Source organism: Chiloscyllium punctatum, chromosome 13 (genome assembly GCF_047496795.1).
Source record: "Chiloscyllium punctatum isolate Juve2018m chromosome 13, sChiPun1.3, whole genome shotgun sequence".
Taxonomy (NCBI): domain Eukaryota; kingdom Metazoa; phylum Chordata; class Chondrichthyes; order Orectolobiformes; family Hemiscylliidae; genus Chiloscyllium; species Chiloscyllium punctatum.
In genome coordinates, this window is record NC_092751.1 from 67,972,428 (window position 1) to 67,993,627 (window position 21,200).

The following is a 21,200-nucleotide window of genomic DNA, read 5'->3' on the forward strand; positions in this document are numbered from 1 at the left end:
TCTGAGACACTGCGACACTCTCTGAGATACACTGCGACCTTGCTGTCTCTTTCTGACTCTGAGATACTCGGTCACTCTCTGAGACACACTGTAACATTTTTTGACTCTCTCTCACACTCTCTGAGACACACTGTGTCACTCTCTGACTCCCTGTCAGTCACAATGTGGTACACTTTGATGCTCTCTGACTCTCTCTGAGAAACACTGTGACACTCTCTGACAGACTCTGACAGACTGTGACAATTTCTAAGGCACACGATGACACTCTCTGACCTACTGTGACACTCACTGACTCGTGGTGACATTTTCTGCGACACTGTGACACTCTTTGAGACACACTATGACACTTTCCGTCTCTCTCTGACTCTCTGAGACACACTGAGACACTCTCTGAGGCAGACTGTGATAATCTCTGACTCTCTCTGAGACACACTGAGACACACTGAGACACTCTCTGAGACACACTGTTATACAGTCTGATTCTCCTATGGCACTCTCTGAGGCACAATATGACATACAGTGACACTCTCTGAGACACACTGTGACACTCTCTCACTGACTGTGACCCTCTCTGAGCCAAATGCTGGCACTCTCTGACACTCTGTGAGACACAGTATGACACACTCTGACACTTTCTGACTCTCTCTGACACACTCTGAAATACAATGGAACATTCTGTGACAAACTGTCAAAATGTGACACTCTCTGAGACAAACTGTGACACTTTCTGACACTCTCTGAGACACAGTATGACACACTGTGACATGTTCTGACATACTCTGAAATATAATGTAACATTCTCTGACAAACTGTCACAATGTGATACTCTCTGAGACAAACTGTGAAACTTTGTGACTCTCTGAAACACACTATCATCCTCTCTTAGACGCACTGTGACACTCTCTGAGGCACACTGTGTCAATCTCTGACAGAATGTGACACACTGAGACACTCTCAAGACAGATTGTGACCCTTTCTGTCTCTCTCTCTCTCTGACTCTCTGAGACATACTGTGACACTCACTGAGACACAATCTGTCACTCTCTGACTCTCTCTGACACTCTCAGACACACCGTGACTCGCTTTGACCTTCTCTGACACTTTGAGATGCACTTTGACCCTCTCTGATCCTATCTGACACTCTCTGAGACACACTGTGTCACGCGCTGACATACGGTGGCATTTTCTTAGACACTGTGACTCTCTCTGAGACATTCTGTGTCGCTTTCTGTCTCTCTCTGCTTCTCTGAGACGCACTGTGACACTCTCTGACCCGCTCTGACACTCTCTGAGACAGACTGTGTCACTATCTGACACTCTCTGACACACACTGTGACACTTTCTGACTTTCTCTGAGACACACTGTGATACAGTCTGCTCCATCATCCACTCTTTGAGGCACAGTTTGACATACTGTGACACTCTCTGAATCACTGTGACATCTCTGAGACATACTGTGACACTCTTTCACAGACTGTGACACTTTCTGAGTCAAATGCTGACACTCTCTGACACTCTCTGAGACACACTGTAGCACTCTCTCACAGACTGTGACCATCTCTGAAACAAATGCTGACACTCTCTGAGACACAGTATGATACACTGTGACACTTTCTCACTCTCTCTGAGACACTCTGCAATACACTGTAAGATTCTCTAACAGATTCTGTCTCAGAGTGACGCTCTCTGAGAAAAAAACTGTGACACTTTCTGACTCTCTCTGTCACTCTGAGACACATTGTGACACTCTCTTAGACTCACTGTGACCCTCTGTGACACTCTCTGACAAGCTGTGACACACTCTGACACTGTCTGCGACACACTGTGACCCTCTCTAGCAATTTGAGACACACTGTGACACTGTCTGACACTCTCTGAAAAGCACTGTGACACTCTCTGACAGACTGTGACACACTGTGACACTCTCTGAGACGGACTGTGACACTCTCTGATCTTATCTAACACTCTCTGAGACACACCGTGACACTCTCTGACAGACTGTGACACACCGCGACACTCTCTGGCACTTTGAGACGCACTGTGACACTCTCTGATCCTATCTGACAATCACGGAGACGCACTGTGACACTCTCTGACTCTCTCTAACACTTTGAGTCACACTGTGACAATCTCTGACAGACTGTCGCACACTGTGACACTCTCAAAGACAGACTGTGACACTTTCTGACTCCCACTGAATCTCTGAGACACACTGTGACACGCTCTTACAGTCGGTGACACTGTGACACTTTCGGATACTCTCTCAGATACACAATGACACTCTCTGACACACTGTGACACTCTGAGACAGACTGTGACACTTTCTGAATCTCTCTGAATCTCTGAGACACACTGTGACACTTTCTGACTCTCTCTGAGACACTCTGCAATACAATCTGTCAGAGAATCTTACAGTGTATCTCACAGTGACACACTGTGAGAAATACTGTGACACTTTCTGACTCTATCTGACTCTCTGAGACACACTGTGACACTCTATTATATACACTGTGACCCTCTCTGACACTCTCGTAAACACAGATTGACATTCTCTGACTCTCTCTGAAATTCATTGAGGCACACTATGACACTCACTGAACGACTGTGACACACTGAGGCACCCTCAAAGACAGACTGTGATATTTTCTGACCCTCTCTGACACTCTTTGAGGCACACTGTGACACTCTCTGACAGACTGTGACACACTGTGACACCCTCTGAGACAAACTGCGACACATTCTAACTCTCTCTGACTCTCTGAGACACACTGAGACACTCGCTGAGACACACTGGGACACTCTCTGACTCTCTGAGACACACTGTGACACTCTCTGACACATTCTGAGACACACTGTGACACTCTCTGAGACACACTGTGACATTCTCTAACTCTCTCCGAAAGGCACTGTGACACTCTCTGAAACACACTGTGACACTCTCTGAGACACACTGTGATACTGTTTGACTCTCTCTGAAAGGCACTGTGACACTCTCTGACTCTCACGGAAAGCCACTGTGACACTCTCTGAGACAATCTGTGACATTCTCTGAAACACACTGTGACACTCTCTGAGACACACTGTGACACTGTCTGACTCTCTGAAACACACGGTGACATTCTCTGAAACACACTGTGACACTCTCTGACTCTCACTGAAAGGCACTGTGACACTCTCTGAGACACACTGTGACACTCTCTAATTCTCTCCGAAAGGCACTGTGACACTCTCTGAAACACACTGTGGCACTCTCTGAGACACACTGTGACACTGTCTGACTCTCTCTGAGACGCACTGTGACACTCTCTGAGACACACTGTGACACTGTCTGACTCTCTCTGAAACACACTGTGACACTCTCTGACACATGTGGAAACACACTGTGACTCTCTCTGAAACACACTGTGACACTCTCTGACACATGTTGAGACACACTGTGACACTCTCTGACACTTTGAGACACGCTGTGACACTGTCTGACTCTCACTGAAAGGCACTGTGACACTCTCTGAGACACACTGTGACACTCTCTGACTCTCTCTGACTCTCTGAGACACACTGTGACACTCTCTGATACACACTGTGACACTCTCTGAAACACACAGTGATATTCTCTAACTCTCTCTGAAAGGCACTGTGACACTCTCTAAAACAAACTGTGACACTCTCTGAGCCACACTTTGACACTGTCTGACTCTCTCTGAAACACACTGTCACACTCTCTGACACAAGTTGAGACACACTGTGACACTCTCTGACACTCTCTGAGACACACTGTGACACTCTCTGACACTCTCTCAAACACACTGTGACACGCTCTGTCAGACTGTGACACACTGCGACACACTCTGACACTCGCTGAGACACACTGGGACACTCACTGACTCTCTCTGACAATTTGAGATGCACTATGACACTCTCTTATCCTATCTGAGACACACTGTGACACTCTCTGAGACACACTGTGACACTCTCTGACAGACTGTGACACACTGTGTCACTCTCAAAGACAGATTGTGACACTTTATGACTCCCTCTGACTCACTCTAAAATATACTGTACCCTTCTCTGACAGAGTGTGACCCCCGGTTTCACTCTCTGAGACAGACTGTGACACACTCTGACTCTCTGAGATACACTGTGATACAGTCTGACTCTCTGTGACACTCTATGAGGCACAGTATGACACACTACGACACTCTCTGACTCACTCTGACACACTCTGAGACACACTGTGACACTCTCTCACAGACTGTGAACCTCTCTGAGACAAACTCTGACCATCCCTGACACTCTCTGAGACACACTGTGACACTCTCTGACAGACTGTGGCACTCTATGACTGTCTCTGACACTTACGTAGACAGACTGTGACACTCTCTGAAACACACTGTGACACTTTCTGACTCTCTCTGACTCTCGCAGACACACTGTGACACACTGTGACACTCTCTGAGACACTTTCTGACTCTCTCTGACTCTCTGAGACACACTGTGAGACTCTCTGAGACTCACTGTGATACTTTCTGACTCTCTCTGACTCTCTGAGACACACTGTGACACTCTGTGACTCTCTCTGATTCTCTGGAAAACACTGTGACACTCTGTCCCTCTCTCACCTCTTTGAGACACACTGTGACACTCACTGACTCTCTCTGAGACACACTGTGGCTCTCTGACACTCTGGGATACCCTGTGACGCTCCCTCGCACTCTCTGAGAAATACGGTAACACTCTCTGACAGACTGTGACAGACTGTGACACTTTACGACTCTCCCTGTGTCTCTGACACACAGTGTGAAAATCTCTGATCCTATTGGACACTCTCTGAGGCATATTGTGACACTCTCTGACGGACTGTAACACACTGTGACACTCTCTGACACTCTCTTAGACACACTGACTTGCACTGTTCTTATCTAACACTCTCTGAGACGCACTGCAACACTCTCTGATCCTGTCTGACACTCTCTGAGACACACTGTGACATTCTCTCCAAGACTGTGACACTCTCTGAGCCAAGTGCTGACACTCTCTGACACTCTCTGAGACACAGTATGACACACTGCGACACTTTCTGACTCTCTCTGAGACACTCTGCAATACACTGTAAAATTCTCTGACAGATTGTGTCTCACAGTGACACTCTCTGAGAAATACTGTAACACTTCCTGACTCTTTCTGACTGTCTGAGACACATTGTGACACTCTCTTAGACACACTGTGACCCTCTCTGACACTCTCTTAAATACACTGTGACATTCTCTGACATTCTCTGAAACACACTGTAATACTCTCTGACAGACTGTGACACACTGAGACACTCTCAAAGACAGACTGTGACACTTTCTGACTCTCTCTGAAATATACTGTAACCTTCTCTGACAGACTGTGACACACTGTGACACTTTCTGACTTCCTCTGACTCTCTGAGAAACACTGTGACACTCTCTGAGACACACTGTGACACTCTCTGACATACAGAGACACTATCTGAGACAGATTGTGACACGTTCTGACTCTCTCTGACTCTCTGAGACACACTTTGACACTCTCTGACTCTCTCTATGACCCACTGTGACACACTCATAGACACACTGTTACACTCTCTGATCCTATCTGACATTCTCAGAGACACATTGTGATACACTTCACTCTCTCTGACACTCTCTGAGACACACCGTGACACTCTCTGAGACACACTGTGACAATCTCTGACAGACTGTGACACTCTATGACTGTCTCTGACACTAACGTAGTCACACTGTGACACTCTCTGAAACACACTGTGACACTTTCTGACTCTTACTGACTCTCTAAGACACACTGTGACACTCTGTGACTCTCTCTGATACTCTGGAAAACACTGTGACACTCTCTGTCCCTCTCTCACACTCTTTGAGACACACTGTGATACACAGTGACTCTCTCTGAGACGCACTGTGACTCTCTGACACTCTGAGATACCCTGTGATGCTCTCTCACACTCTCTGAGAAACACGGTAACGCTCTCTGACAGACTCTGACAGACTGTGACACTTTCTGTGACACACGATGACACTCTCTGACCTATTGTGACACTCTCTGACACACGGTGACATTTTCTGCGACACTGTGATACTCTGAGACACACAGTGACACTTTCCGTCTCTCTCTGACTCCCTGAGACACACTGTGACACCCTCTGACCCGCTCTGACACTCTCTGACGCTCTCTGAGGCACACTGTGGCACTCTCAGACAGACTGTGACACACTGTGACATACTGTGACACTCGCTGACTCTCTCTGACAATCTCTTAGACACACTGTAACACTCTTTGAGACACAATGTGACACTCTCTGATCTGCTCTGACTCTCTGACTCTTTCTGAGACGCACTGTGACACTCGTTGACTCACTCTGGCACTCTCTGAGGCACACTATGACATACTGTGACACTCTCTGACTCACTCTGGCACTCTCTGAGGCACACTATGACATACTGTGACACTCTCTGACTCTCTCTGGCACTCTCTGAGGCACACTGTGACACTTTCTGACAGACTGTGACACTTCTGACTCTCTCTGACTCTCTCCGAAATATACTGTAACCTTCTCTTAGACACACTGTGACACGTTCTGACTCTCGCTGACTCTCTGAAGCACGCTGTGACTCTCTCTGACAATCTCTTAAACACACTGTGACTCTCTCTGACACTCTCTGAGGCAGATTGAGACACTCTCTGAAACAGACTGTGACACTCCAAAAAAACGTGAAATTCTGTGACACACTCTGCGGCACACTGTGACACGCTCTGACAGACCGTGACACACTGTGACACAGTCTGCCCCTCTCTGACTCTCTGATGCACAGCACGACATCTGTGACCCTCTCTGACAGATTGTGACAAACTGTGACACTCTCTATGACTCTCTCTGTGACAGTATGTGACACTTTCTGAGTCATTCTGTCACTCTCTGAGACACACTATAACACTCTCTCACAGACTGTGACCCTCTCAGAGACAAACACTGACCAACTCTGACATTGTCTGAGACCCTGTAGGACTCACTGTGACACTCTCCGACTCCCTCTGACTCACTCTGAAATACATGTAACCATTTCTGACTGACTGTGACACACTGTGACACTCTCTGAAACATACTGTGACACTCTGACTCTCTGCGACTCAGTAGGACTCACTGCGACACTCTCTAACTCCCTCTGACACACTCTGAAATACATGTAACCATTTCTGACAGACTGTGACACACTGTGACACTCGATGAGTCAGACTGTGACACGTTCTGACTCTCTGAGACACACTGTGACACTCTCTGACACTCTCTGTGGCATACTGTGACACTATCAAAGACAGACTGTGAATCTCTCAGACTCTCTGAGACACACTGTGACACTCACTGAGATTCACTGTGACATTCCCTGATAGACTGTGGCACTATGACTCTCTCTGAGACTCTCTTAGACACACTGTGACATTCACTGAGACACACTGTGATACTTTCTGTCAGACTGACACTCTCTGGCTCTCTCTGACACTCTCTTAGACACACTGTGACACTCTCTGATGCTATCTGACACACTCTGAGACGCATTTTGACACTCTTTGATTTTACCTGACACACCCTGAGGCACACTGTGACACTCTCTGACTCTCTGAGACACACTGTGACAAACTCTGACCATCTCTGAGACACACAGTGACACACTCTGACTCTCTCTGTCACTCTGAGACACACTATGTCACGCTCTGACAGACTATGACACTCTCTGAACGACTGTGACACACTGAGACACTCTCAAAGACAGACCGTGACACTTTCTGACTCTCTAAAACACACTGTGACACACTCTGCGAGACTGTGAAACACTGTGACACTCTCTGAGGAGCTCTGAGACACATTGGGACCCTCTCTGATAATTTAAGACACACCGTGACAATCTCTGACAGACTGTGACACACTCTGATACACTCCGTCACTCTCTGGGACACATTGTGACACTCTCAGACATTCTTTGAAACACACTGTGACACTCTGACAACACTGTGACCCACTGTGACACTCTCTGAGACACACTGTGACACTCTCTGAGAAACACTATGACACTTTCTGACTCTCTCTGAAACGCACTGTGACACTCTCTGACCCTCGCCGAGACACAGTGGGACACTTTCTGACTTGCTCTGACAATTTGAGATGCACTGTGACACTCTCTTATCCTATCTGAGACACACTGTGACACTCTCTGGCAGATTGTGACACACTATGTCACTCTCAAAGACAGACTGTGACACTTTCTGACTCCCTCTGACTCACTCTAAAATACTCTGTAGCCTTCTCTGACAGAGCGTGACCCCCGGTGTCACTCTCTGAGACAGACTGTGACACACTCTGACTCTCTGAGATACACGGTGATACAGTCTGACTCACTCGGACACTCTCAGAGACACACTGTGACACTCTCAGACAGACTGTGACACACTGTGACATACTGTGACATTCTCTGACTCTCTCTGACACTCTCTTAGACACACTGTAACACTCTTTGAGACACACTGTGACACTCTCTGATCTGCTCTGAATCTCTGACTCTTTCTGAGATGCACTGTGACACTCGTTGATTCACTCTGACATGCTCTGAGGCACACTGTGACACTTTCTGACAGACTGTGACACTTCTGACTCTGTCTGACTCACTCTGAAATATACGGTAACCTTCTCTAACAGACTTGACATATTGTGACACTCTCAGAGACAGACTGTGACACGTTCCGACTCTCTCTGACTCTCTGAGACACGCTGTGACTCTCTCTGACACTCTCTTAAACACACTGTGACACTCTCTAACAGACCGTGAAACTCTCTGACACACTCTGCGGCACACTGTGACACGCTCTGACAGGCTGTAACAGACTGTGACACAATCTGACCCTCTCTGAGACCGACCGTGACACTCTCTGACTCTCCATGACACTCTCTGAGGCACAGTACGACATCTGTGACCCTCTCTGACAGATTGTGACAAACTGTGACACTCTCTGAATCTCTCTGAGACAGTCTGTGACGCTTTCTGAGTCATTCTGTCACTCTCTGAGACACACTATAACACTCTCTCACAGACGGTGACCGTCTCAAAGATAAACACTGACCCACTGTGACACTCTCTGAGACACAGTAGGACTCACTGTGACACTCTCTGACTCCCTCTGACACACTCTGAAATACATGAAACCATTTCTGACAGACTGTGACACACTGTGACACTCTATGAGACAGACTGTGACACGTTCTAACTCTCTCTGACTCTCTGAGACACACTGTGACACTCACTGAGACTCACTGGAACACTCCCGGACAGACTGTGACACTATGACTCTCTCTGAGACTCTCCTAGACACACTGTGACACTCACTGAGACACACTGTGATACTGTCTGACAGACTGACACTCTCTGACTCTTTCTGACACTCTCATAGACACACTGTGACACTCTCTGATCCTATCTGACAATCTCTGAGACACATTGTGGCACTCTCTGATCTTACCTGACACTCTCTGAGGAACACTGTGACACTCTCTGACTCAATGAGACACTCCGTGACAATCTCTGACACTCTCTGAGACACAATGTGACATTCTCTGACTCTCTCTTGTCACTCTCTGAGACACACTGTGTCACGCTCTGACAGACTGTGACAATTTCTGTGACACATTATGACACTCACTGAAAGACTGTGACACACTGAGACACTCTCAAAGTGAGACTGTGACACTTTCTGACTCTCTCTGACTCACTCTGAAATATACTGTAGCCTTCTCTGACAGACTGTGACACTCTCTGAGACGGACTGTGACACTCTCTGAGATACTGTGAAACACTGTGACACTCTCTGAGGCTCTCTGAGACACATTGGGACCCTCTCTGACAATTTGAGATGCACTGTGACACACTCTGACACACTCGGTCTCTCTCTGGGACACATTGTGACACTCTCTGACATTCTATGAAACACACTATGACACTCTCTGACAACACTGTGACACTCTCTGAGACACACTGTGACACTCTCTAACACTATCTAAAAAGCACTGTGACAGGCAATTCCAAACTACTCCTTCAAACATACTGGAGCCTGAGTGCACCACCACTTCCCAGACAATGCTGCAAAGAGACAAAGAAAGAACATCATAAGAATGGGCCAGAAAAAGTGAATTTCACCAATCACAGTCTCGATTAGATTACCTTTCCCTTCCGATGACTCCAGGACGGAAATGAAGGAAGTGGGAGAAATTCACTAACATATGACATCGAAATACATTGGAACGATTTTCTCATTGGCCAGAAAACCAAATAACGACGAGTCGAGTCACCGTAGGACTCTGTTTCGCAACAACGATGAAATAACAGTCTCAATTCGGTTCCAGTAAAAGCTCCACTTGCCTGGAACAGAAAGCAACAGTAGAGCTGCTGGCGATTTTCCGCGCGGGAGGCGAACACGATCATGACAGCACAGACACTTTGGAAAATTCGGCACTTTCCCACACCGCAGTCAATTCCCCGGGAAGCAAACCCATTTTTCTTCTGTTTTGAACAGAAATGCAGCAGGGATTGAAACAGCATTTAAAGCAGCTGTGCCGTTGGAGCTGTTCAGCAGAAAAGGCAGCGGTGGGATTCGAACCCACGCCTCTATCGAGACTGGAGCCTAAATCCAGCGCCTTAGACCGCTCGGCCACACTACCAACACGCCCGGGTCCCTATCTTCTTGCACTTCCAATTGTGCTCCTGCATAACAACAGATGTCAACTCACGTGAAAAGGGTTCCATGATCCCTCTCCGACTCGCACAGCTGCTCGGATGTGCCCGTCTACAATATCAATTTCTCAGCAGTTAACGATAGCCCATCAATCCAGACAAAAATCACTGGTAAGCTGAGTCTATCTTCTCAGACTGGATTCAGCTACAAATGTATCTGTGAGTGCGTGAGAATATTCGATCGGTTATGATTGGGTCAAATTACCATGAGCTACTTGACATTACTGCATATTTCGATTCTTGCTTTGCTCAATGATTTCACCCATTGCTCGAAACAGGACAACTTTCACGTTTACACGGAACATGAAACACACCGGACCACAGGGAAAATGCACAAAGCTGAGCAGGCCGTGTCCCAAATCATACCGTGCAGCATAGTTTCAGTCACTGTGTCTGTTTTGCAGAATAAGGTTCACAAAGAATGTTCCACCCTAAAACCGGAGGTAGCATTACAATCCGAGAACGACTGATTACAGTGACAGGATGCTCTGACCTCGGGCCCGGTTCGAGATGCCACTTTCCTTGCCTTTTACCTTAACCGTGCAATTTGCTGCAGAGATTATCACACCTGGACATGAGCCTCATGGATACCAACTGAGTTGGAAACCTGTGTGGGAATCGATGAGAAAAAGCGACTCAATAAAGTTTAACAAATTCCATGGTGCTTTTTAGAAATGCAGTTTCTGTTCACCTCAATCCAAAAGGCAGTTTCTGAACATAGTCACAGAAGTCAAAAGGTAATTACCTCACCCCACCCCCACTCCGGAAGAGGTGCTAACTGCCCTTGATTGCTTTTTGTTCACGATGTGAAGAGCTCTCACGCCTGAGTCACCTTCACGTCTCTGGTTGCTGAGTGAATCACAAAGAAGGACTTTCTCCAGAGCTGCAACTGCTTCACTTCCCCACTCGCCCTCCCCGTTTACATTTTCCTGCTCGTCAGTGATTTAAAGAAAACCAAATGGATGCGACGTCATTCTGTAGCCTCTCTGCCGATTCCTCCGTTTCAGTTCCAACGTGGCTTAGATCTCGGGGCGCACCTTAATACTAGCGACGCTAGGAAAGCGCAGGTCCAGAGGTTCCTCTGAGAGTGTAATTTCTTTCATTGCTGTTGCTGATTGAATGAGCCACTAACGTGCGAACTGCTCCAAAACATGATTCAGGACCTCTGGTGCCAATTCTCGCACGTTGAATAACGACAGACACCTTCCAAATGAGGTCTTTCAGAGACGACTTTGGGATACATTTGACAGACAGACTAGTTGAGGAATCCGTGGTGCGCTGTGACACCAGCGCATCAGCTTCTTCCCTGTCTTTGAACCGGGCCGCCTGCGCAAGGAATGCGAATGCGGTAATGCTTTTCGTGGAAGGATCAGAAGGGGGTAACTACACTCTCGAACAGAATGGCATATGATCAGAACCAGGTTGGAGAAAAACTTTACAATGCTTTGCACTGTAAGTAAATGGAGTTGCATTGCATTGCACTCCGAGAGAAGATTGATTCAAGCAAACTCGAAGGCAGGTTTGCACATGGGAAAGCAAGCAAGAAAGCACCGTTCTTTTCTACGTCAAAGGCTGTAGTTGAAGAACAAAGCAGTTTCTGCCCAGTTTCGAACTGGGGACCTTTCGCGTGAAAGGCGAACGTGATGACCACTACACTACAGAAACAAGCCTCCGTCAGCCTCGCTGCAGCTCAGTGGCATCCAGCACTGAAAGTTGAAGCCTTTCACCTTTCTGTTTCCATGAGCTCGTGGTTTAATGGGACTTGTTTAATTTTGGCTGTGTGGTGAGCATGGACGAGATACACCGAAGTATCTGTTTCCACGCGGTGTCCCCCAATAACGTTGTGTTGCTTACACCTGCTTTAAAGAATTACGTTTTTGCGGAGCTTACCGTCGCAGTCTGTGGCAAAATCATTTAGTCTGTTCGACTGCTCACGGGAAAGGTAGCATTGTGAAACACTGCAGGAACGAACGACTTCCTTATTTTTGCTCCGACTGACCATACTCCGTGAGAGTTTCCTAGATTCTCAGTTGAGGATTTTTGCAGCTGGAAGTTACCTCAGAAACACTGTTCATTCGTAATGTATTGAGCGAATCTTAAAACAGAAAGCATTTAACACGGAACACAAACAAAACTGGAAAACCAAATGCATTTTCAGACACAGAGATGCATGAATGCTAAATGTGAGACAGTTCGGGGGCATGAGCCATAAAGTAATCACTCAACTAACAACAGGGCAATTCCAAACTACTCTTTCCAACATTCTGGAGCCTGAGTGCACCACCACTTCCCAGACAATGCTGCAAAGAGACAAAGAAAGAACATAATAAGAATGGGCCAGAAAAAGTGAATTTCACCAATCACAGTCTCGATTAGATTACCTTTCCCTTCCGATGACTCCAGGACGGAAATGAAGGAAGTGGGAGAAATTCACTAACATATGACATCGAAATACATTGGAACGATTTTCTCATTGGCCAGAAAACCAAATAACGACGAGTCGAGTCACCGTAGGACTCTGTTTCGCAACAACGATGAAATAACAGTCTCAATTCGGTTCCAGTAAAAGCTCCACTTGCCTGGAACAGAAAGCAACAGTAGAGCTGCTGGCGATTTTCCGCGCGGGAGGCGAACACGATCATGACAGCACAGACACTTTGGAAAATTCGGCACTTTCCCACACCGCAGTCAATTCCCCGGGAAGCAAACAGAAATGCAGCAGGGATTGAAACAGCATTTAAAGCAGCTGTGCAGCAGAAAAGGCAGCGGTGGGATTCGAACCCACGCCTCTAACGAGACTGGAGCCTAAATCCAGCGCCTTAGACCGCTCGGCCACACTACCAACACGCCCGGGTCCCTATCTTCTTGCACTTCCAATTGTGCTCCTGCATAACAACAGATGTCAACTCACGTGAAAAGGGTTCCATGATCCCTCTCCGACTCGCACGGCTGCTCGGATGTGCCCGTCTGCAATATCAATTTCTCAGCAGTTAACGATAGCCCATCAATCCAGACAAAAATCACTGGTAAGCTGAGTCTATCTTCTCAGACTGGATTCAGCTACAAATGTATCTGTGAGTGCGTGAGAATATTCGATCGGTTATGATTGGGTTAAATTACCATGAGCTACTTGACATTACTGCAATTTCGATTCTTGCTTTGCTCAATGATTTCACCCATTGCTGTAAGTAATTGGAATTGCATTGCATTTCACGACGAGAGCAGATTTGTTCATGCAAATTCGAAGGCAGGTTTGCAGATGGGAAAGCAAGCAAGAAAACTCTGTTCTTGTCTATGTCAAAGGCTGCAGTTGAAGAACAAAGCAGTTTCGTCCCAGTCTCGAATATGGGACTTTTCGCGTGTAAGGAGAATGTGATGACCGCTACACTACAGAATACAAGCTGCCGACGCCCGTCCTGCGGCTCAGTGGCTTCCAGCACTGAAATTTGAAGCCAATCCACCTTTCACCTTTCTGTTTCCAATACCTCGTTGCTGTTCAGCGTAATTGACATCTTGAAAACGTTAAAAAAAGACACTCTTTCAACTCAGTTCCAACACGTTTCCAACTCATTTATTAGCAATGTGGCTCGTTTCCAGGTGTGAACGTCTCTGCAGGAAATTGCACGGTTAACGTAAAATGCAGAAAAACATACACACCAACCTGCACCAATACCAGTCTCCTGTTATTCAACTGTTGTAGACAGAAACACCAGCACACAACCTTCCATTACTACCCTGTCTCCTGCCAATCAGCAGATACATGTAGAAACACACACAAAATCCTCCATCATCACACTATCTCCTTCCATTAAGTCGATATACACAGAAACACACACAACTCTCCACCAAAACCCTGTTTCTTGCCAGTAATCAGATATACACTAAAACACAAAACACAAGCCTCCACCGACACGTTGTCTTACGCTATCAAGCAGATATACACAGAAGCACATATACACACACGACCCTGCACCAACACCTTGCCTCCGAACAATAAAAAGATATACACTGAAACACACACAAATCTCTGAACCACCTTCCTGTCTCCTGCCATTAAACAAATATAACAGACACACAGACACACACAACCCTTCACTACCACATTGTTTTCTGCCATTAAACAAATATACACAGAAACACACACACAATCATTCAGGACCACACTGTCTCCTGCCGTTACACAGATCTACACAGAAACACACGCACACACGCTCACTATCACACACTCACCGGCAATTAAACAGGTATAAAAAGAAACACACACACATCTCGACACCATCCCCCTGTCTCTTGCCTTTAAATAGACAAACACAGAAACACACACACACAACCCTTCACCACCACACTGTCTCCTGCAAGTAAACAGATATACTCAGAAACACACACAAACCCCTTCACTACCACATTGTTTTCTGCCATTAAACAGATATACACAGGAACACACACACACACGCATACACAATCCTTGACACCCAATTTGTCTCCTGTCATTGAGCAGGTATACACAGAAACACACATGCAACCCTCTACCTGTCTCCTGTAATTAAACAGATATGTACAGAAATACACACACAAAACTCCAGCACCACCCTGTCTCCGGCTATTAAACAGTTATACACAGAAACACACACTCACCATCCTCCACCACCACGCTGTCTGCTGTTATTGAACAGAAATTTACAGAAACATACAGCAACCCTCCACCACCACCCTGTCTCCTTTCATTAAACAGATATACACAGGAACACAAACACACACAAACTTCCATCACCACCCTGTCTCCTACTATTATACAGATATACACAGAAACATGCATACACCACCTTCTACCACCATCCTGTCTGCTGCAATTAAACAGACATATACAGAAACACGCGCATACGCCCTCAACCACCACCCTGTCTCCTGCCATTAAACGGATATACACAGAAACACAGACCCATACATCGCCCTTCCACCACCTTGTCTCCTGTCATTAAACAGATATGCACTGAAACACAGACACATTCCTCCACCACCACCCTGTCCTCAGCAATTAAATAGATATACACAGAAACGCACACATGCACAACCCTCCACGACCACCCTGTCTCCTGCCATTGAGTGGATATTCACAGAAATGCACACACACAACCGTCGACCAACTCCCTGTCTCCTGCCATTAAACAGATATACACAGAAACAAACACACACAAATCTTGGCCACCACCCTGTCTCCTGCCATTAAACAGATATACACAGAAACACTCATACATACGCAATCCTCCACCACCATCCTGTCTCCTGCAAGTAAGCACATAGATACAGAAACACAGACATTCTACCCTCCACTACCACACTGTTTCTTGCCATTACATAGATTTACGCATAACCACACACACACACCAGCCTCCTCCACCACCGTGTCCTGCAACTAAACCGATACATACAGAAACATACACACATATTTCCAGCACCACCCTGTCTCCTGTCATTAAGCAGTTAAACACAGAAACACAAACACGTTCCTCCTCCACCACTGTCTCCTGTCATTAAACAGTTATACATGGAAACACGCACGCACTCTACCCTCCACCACCACCCTGTCTGCAACCCTTAAATAGATGTATGCAGAAACACACGCACACAACCCTCAACGAACACCCTGTCTCCTGCTATTAAACAGGTGCACACAGAAATACACACACAATCCTCCATCACCACCCTGTTTCCTGCCATTAATCAGATATGCACAAAACACACACACACACAATCCTCCATCACCATCCTGTCTCCTGCCCTTAAATAAATATACACAGAAACACACACACACACAATCCTCCAACACCACCTTGTTCTCCTATGATTTAGCAAAGATATACAGAAATACACACACAACCCTCCACCACCACCCTGTCACCAGTCCTTAAACAGATATACACAGAAACACACACACGCACACAAACCTCCATGACACCCCATCTCCTACCCATAAACAGATATATACAGTAACACATATACAAATCCCTCCACCACCACCCTGTCTCCTGGAATTAAACATATATACACAGAAACACACACACACCATCCTCCTCCAACACCCTGTCTCCTGCAAATAAACAGATGTACATAGAAATATACACGCATATCTTCAACACCACCCTGTCTCCTGCCATTAAACAAAAACATACATGCACACAACCCTCCACGAACACCAGTCTGTCTCCTGTTATTAAGCAGATATATACAGAAAAACGCACACAACCCTGCACCACCACCTTATCAACTACCATTAAAGAGACTGGCACAAAAAACACGCACAGACAACCCTACACCAACACTCTGTCTCCTGGCATTAAACTGATATACACAGAAACACACACACATACACACAATACCCTCCACCACCACACTGTTCGCGTGCCATTGAGCAGATATACACAGAAATACACACGCACAACCCTCGACCATCACCCTGTCTCCTGCCCTAAAACAGATATACACAGAAGCACACACACATACAGAACCCTCCACCACCACCCTGTCTGCTGCCGTTAATCAGATATGCACATAAACATACACATACACACACACACAATCCTCCCCAATCACACACTCTCCGGATGCACACACAAACACACACACACACACACGCACGCATGCACACACACACACACGCACACACACCTTGAACAGCAATTTGTTTCCTGTCATTAAGCAATTAAACAGATATTTACAGAAACATACAGACAACCCTCCACCAACACCGCCCAATCTCCCATCATTATACATATATACACAGAAACACACACACCCATTCCTCCAACACCACACTGTCTCCTGCAATTAAACATATAGACACACAAACACACACATACCACCCTCCTCCACCACTCTGTCTCTGGAAATTAAACAGATATATACAGAAACATAAAGACATATCTTCAGCATCACCCTGTCTTCTGCCATTAAACAGACCTAGACAGAAAAACACACGCATACGTACACACAAGCATTGACAACCAATTTGTTTCCTGTCATTAAGCAGATGTACACAGAAACACACACACAATCCTCCACGACCACCCTGTATACATTCATTAAACAGTTATATACAGAAACAAACACTCACCAACCTGAAAAACCACCCTGTCTCCTGAATTAAACAGATATTTACAGAAACATCCAGACAAGCCTCCACCACCACCCTGTCTCCTGTCATTAAACAGGTATGCACAAACATACAGACAGACACACACCACCACGACCACCCCCTCACCTATCATTAAACAGATGTATGCAGAAACACACGCACACCACCCTCCACCACAACCCTATCTCCTGCCATTAAACAGATATAAATGGAAATACACAAACACACAACCGTGCACCACCACATTGTTTTCTGCCATTAAGCAGATATACACAGATGCACACGCACAACCATCAACTGCCACCATGTCTCCTGCCATGAAATAGATTTAATCAGAAACAAACACATACCACCCTCCACCACCAACCTGCCTCCTGCAATTAAACAGGTATATCCAGAAACACACACAGAGGGAATCCTTCCCCACAACCCCGTTTGCTGCCATAAATCAATTATACACAGAAACACACACACACACAAACCTCCACTACCATCCTGTCTCCTGCCATTAAACAGGGATATACAGAAACACACACACAATACTACACCGCCAACCTGTTTTCTGCCATTGATCAGATGTACACAGAAACACACACATAACCCTCCACTACCACCCTGTCTCCTGCAATTCAATAGATATATACAGAAGTGCACACACACAACCCTCCACCACCACCTTATTTCCTGCTGTTAATTAGATATACACACAAACACACACTGAACACTTCACCACCACCTTGTCTCCTGCCACTAAACAGATATACACAGAAAAACACACACACACAATCCTCGACAAACATCCTGTCTGCTGACATTAAACAGATATATACACAAACACACGCACATCCCTCCACCACTACCCTGTTCAGCTGCCATTGAGCAGATATACACAGAAATACACGCACACAACCCTCGACCACCACGATGTCTCCTGCCCTGAAACAGATATACACAGAGACACACACATGCAGAACCCTCCACCACCACCCTGTTTGCTGCCGTTAATCAGATATGTACATAAATACACACAGACACAACCCTCTCCAATCACACACTCTCTGGTGATCAAACAGATATAAAAAGAAACACACACACTTCTCTACACCAACACCCTGTCTCCTGCGATTAATCAGACATACACAGAAACACACACACACACACATGCATGCACATACACGCACACACACAACCCTTGAACAGCAAATTGTTTCCTGTCAGTAAGCAATTAAACAGATATTTACAGAAACATACAGACAACCCTCCACCACTACCCAGTCTCCCGTCATAAAACAGATATACACAGAAACACGCACACCCATTCCTCCAATAACACACTGTCTCCTGCAATTAAACATTTATACACACAAAGACGCACACACACACCACCCTCCTCCACCACCCTTTCGCCAGGAATTAAACAGATTTATACAGAAACATAATGGCATATCTTTAGCACCACCCTGCCTCTTATCATTAAACAGACATACACAGAAACACACACATACAACCCCCCACTACTACATTGTTTTCTGCCATTAAACAGATATACACAGAAACACATACAACCTTCAAAACCACTCTGTCTCCAGCAATTAAACAGATATTTACAGAAACATCCAGACAAGCCTCCACCCACCACCCTGACTCCTGTCACTAAACAGATATACACAAACACACACACACACACACCACCGCGACCGCCCCCTCGCCTATTATTAAACAGATATCCGCAGAAATAAACACACACCACACTGCACCACAACCCTGTCTCCTGCCATTAAACAGATACACACAGAAATACACGCACAACAGGACACCACCACATTGTTTTCTGCCATTATGCAGATATACACAGAAACGCACGCACAACCATCAACTGCCGCCATGTCTCCAGCCATGAAACAGATATAATCAGAAACAAAAATATACCATCCTCCACCACCAACCTGTCTACTGCAATTATACTGGCATATACAGAAACACACGCACAGAGAACCCTCCCCCACCACCTTGTTTGCTGCCATAAATCAATTATACACAGAAACACACACACACACAAACCTCCACGACCATCCTGTCTCCTGCCATTAAACAGGGATTCCCAGAAACACACACACCAGTACTCAAGCAAGTTGTTTTCTGCTAATGATCAGATGTACACAGAAGCACACACAACCCTCCACTGCCACCCTGTCTCCTGCATTTCAACAGATATGTACAGAAACACTCACATACAAACCCCCCACTACCTCCCTGTCAGCAGCCATTAAATAGATACATGCAGAAACATACACACAGTCCTCCACCACAACCTTATTTCATGCCACTAAGTGGATATACATTCAAACACGCACTCTACAATTGAACCACAACCATTTCTCCTGCCACTAAACAGATATACATAGAAAAACACACACACACAATCCTCGACCGCCACCCTGTCTGCTGACATTAAACAGATAGACACACAAACACACACACGTCCGTCCACCACCACCCTGTTCTGCTGCCATTGAGCAGATATATATAAAAGTACACACACACAACCCTTGACCACCATCATGTGTCCTGCCCTGAAACAGATATCCACAGAAACACACACATATACAGAACCCTCCACCACCACCCCTTTTGCTGCCGTTAATCAGACATACACACAAACACACACAGACACAACCCTCCACCATCACACTCTCTCTGGCGATTAAACAGATATAAACAGAATCACAAACTAATCTCGACACCATCAACCTGTCTCCTGCCATTAAACAGACATGCACAGAAACACACACACACAACCCTCCACCACAACCCTGTCCTCTGAGATTAAACAGATTAAACAGGTGGGTGGCACGGGGACACAGTGGTTAGCACTGCTGCCTCAGAGCGCCAGAGACCCGGGTTCTAATTCCCACCTCAGGCAACTGACTGTGGAGTTTGCACATTCTCCCCGTGTCTGCGTGGGTTTCCTCTGGGTGCTCCAGTTTCCTCTCACATTCCAAAGATGTGCAGGGCAGGTGAATTGGCTATGCTAAATTGTCCGTAGTGTTAGGTAAGGGGCAGATGTAGGGGTGTGGGTGGGTTGCGCTTCGGCGGGGCGGTGTGGACTTGTTGGGCCAAAGGGCCTGTTTCCACACTGTAAGTAATCTAATCTATATGTAGAAATGTACACGCAACTATTAACCACCACATTGTTTTCTGCCATTAAACAAATATACACAGAAACACCCACACACAAATACACACAAAAC

The 21,200-nt window shown here is 46.2% G+C and overlaps 3 non-coding genes across 3 annotated transcripts; all 3 read right to left on the bottom strand.

Moving 5' to 3' along the window:
- Positions 1 to 10,662: 10,662 nt before the first annotated feature.
- On the bottom strand, positions 10,663 to 10,744 carry trnal-uag (transfer RNA leucine (anticodon UAG)). The gene has a single exon. It is a non-coding gene; the product is annotated as a tRNA-Leu (tRNA).
- Positions 10,745 to 12,409: 1,665 nt separating this feature from the next.
- trnae-uuc (transfer RNA glutamic acid (anticodon UUC)) lies at positions 12,410 to 12,482 on the bottom strand. Its single transcript has one exon. It is a non-coding gene; the product is annotated as a tRNA-Glu (tRNA).
- Positions 12,483 to 13,577: 1,095 nt separating this feature from the next.
- trnal-uag (transfer RNA leucine (anticodon UAG)) lies at positions 13,578 to 13,659 on the bottom strand. The gene has a single exon. It is a non-coding gene; the product is annotated as a tRNA-Leu (tRNA).
- Between the last annotated feature and the right edge of the window lie 7,541 nt (positions 13,660 to 21,200).